This window comes from Equus quagga, unplaced genomic scaffold, assembly GCF_021613505.1.
Source record: "Equus quagga isolate Etosha38 unplaced genomic scaffold, UCLA_HA_Equagga_1.0 95587_RagTag, whole genome shotgun sequence".
Lineage (NCBI taxonomy): Eukaryota > Metazoa > Chordata > Mammalia > Perissodactyla > Equidae > Equus > Equus quagga.
Genome location: NW_025804059.1, coordinates 15,228 through 17,774, shown reverse-complemented (window position 1 = coordinate 17,774; position 2,547 = coordinate 15,228). Strand labels below are relative to the sequence as shown.

General features: G+C 40.7%; 1 pseudogene; it reads right to left on the bottom strand.

Moving 5' to 3' along the window:
- Positions 1–657: 657 nt before the first annotated feature.
- Positions 658–1,411, bottom strand: LOC124234602 (olfactory receptor 2A5-like; annotated as a pseudogene).
- Positions 1,412–2,547: the final 1,136 nt, after the last annotated feature.

The window sequence follows — 2,547 nt, the reverse complement described above, 5'->3', positions numbered from 1 at the left end:
TCAAGGGAGAAGAGAGGCCAGAGAGATTTCAAATGAGATTATTGAAAGAAGGATGACTTGGGCTCCGAATATCTGAGGAATTCTCAGCTTTAGGATTCTTCTGTGTTATCAGTCTATAGAATTCCCTTTCTTTACAGGGTAAGGATTTACTTGTTATAAGAATTCCAAATTGTTTTTCCACACTCTCTTTCTTGGGTGTTTCCTGCAGAAATGCCAATAAAGGCAATGGTCTAAACTTTCCCTCGCTCCTGTCTTCTGCCCTTGACCACCCTCGTGTCTTGCCCACGTGGCCCTGCATGCTGTGCCCTGCCTCTTGTCTCCAGGACCTGGGAGTATAATCAAGTGTTTTTCCTGAGGCTCCTCATTAGTACTTTGATGAGTAGAATAAGTAATTTAAAAAGGTCCAATATTTATAAATCTTTCAAATTTGAAGTCTTATGCTTTTTGAATCATCTCTAAGAATCTTTACTTACCCAAGGTCATGAAGATATTCATCCACTTCATTTTCTAAAATCTATATGGTTTCAGGCTATAGGTTTAGATCTATAATATTATTTTTTTATTGTGGCATTTATCATGGCAAAAGGCAACAGCGCCACCCAACATATTCACAGGGACCCAAGCCCTCCCCCCTGCCGTGATGATCTCTGCTGTGTGTCACACTGGCCTCTCCTTGCACAGTGGTCTCCTCAGTGCACCCTTGACCTCTGTGTTTCTCAGGCTATAGATAGCAGGTTCTGCATAGGGTTGAAGAGATTGTAAAACAGGGAAACCATCTGCTTCTGCTCCTCCTGATGGCAGGGTTTGGGTGCCATGTACCTCCTGATGGCACTGCCAAAGTAGAGCCCAACCACTCAGAGGTGGGACAGACAGGATTTCACAGAAGTAGTTGATTTCATGAGGCCCACAGAAGGGCAGCCTAAAAATGAGAACCAGTTGAATCAGATCCAGGATGAAGATAAATGCTGATTAATTGACGACTAGTACCAAGCACACTTCTAGCTCATGATGACAGTGTAACGTAGGGGGTGGCAGATTGCCACAAATCGATCATAGGACATCACCACCAACATCAGGCACTCTGTGTGAGCAAAATCTAGGTACAAAAATGTCTGCATAATGCAAGGAACAAAGAAGATGGTCCTTTTCTGGCTCACAAGATTTGCCAGCATCTTAGGACAGACACTGTTGGAACATAGGACATGTCAATGATGGCCAAGTAGGAGAGGAAGAAGTACTTGTGGGTGTGAAGTCTAGAATCTAAGCAGATAAGCCGCAGGATGACCCCGTTCCCCAGAATGGTGAGGGTACAGAAGAGAGAGAAAAATCCAAAGATAACTAACTCCAGTGCTGGGTCCCCCTGGAATCCCAGCAGAGTGACTTCTGTGATCTGCGTCTGGTTACCTGCCATGCTCCTGTGGCAGAGACAGACCAGTCCATGTCCACGACAGGAAGGTCAGAACTGTAGGCCAGTCAAGACACAAAATATTTACTGAATGTTGCGGAGTACTTAGAAATACATCACTTTGGATAGATTTTCTATAATTTATTTTTAGGCATGTTTTAGAAATTAAATCGGTATGCTCATACAACTTAGGTAAAAATTCCCCTTTTATCAATGGGATAATAGGATATACGATTTATTATAGAAATAAAATATAAGATCATAGGATCAATTATTATATACTCTACTGAATAGGATCTACTCACGTGCCCATATGTTGTTTCAGAGAATTCAAGTATTCTGGCTTCCCTTCCATGAGTCCTGATTATTAATGTAGTTGGGGGAGAGAAGACCCTGAGACAACATCTGCAATAGGAGGGAGTATCATATTCTCGGCTTTCTTGTCTTCTTGGTCCAAAGTGTGAAGTGATTAGCGTCCTCTCTTCTTTATATGTTGCTCATTTACCTATTTACCTTCTCATATGCTTTTCTAACCACTTATTTCAGATTTCAAATCTTTCTAAATAACTTCTTAGTTTCCTATTGTCTTTCAAACTTTGTATGCCCCTCCTTTTCAGCAGCTAATAGTCCCTAGATGCATCTTCTGGTACGTCTGTTTCATCTTCAGTGTTTGTAGTTTTATTCTGAGCATTTTCTTTACTTTGTTATCAGCACTTGATATTGAAATTTAGGCATAAGTAAAACAACATTTGACTACATGCAATGAGCACATGTACAAATCTTAAATTCAGTTAAACATGACATTTCTGCAGCCTTTTTAAGGGGGAAACTCAAAAGGGGAAAGTGAATTCACATTACTGTGGGTGAAGTTAGAAATGACAGATGTATTATAGCTGTAATTTTGTTTGGTTGTTTTGTTTTTTCCCTTTCATCACTTAATATAGAGAGAAATCTCAGAGCTTATCTTGTTTTGTGGTGAGACAGAATTGTTTGTTGTCATGATAAATTCCCATTGTCATCCAATCCCCAGAAGATTCCTTTCTCATCACCTGCTACCAAGCGTGGTAACTGCTTCCTACTGTTCTGATGGACTCTGAGCAGCCCTCAGGAGCATCAGTTGGTTTGTTCTTACTAGATATAGA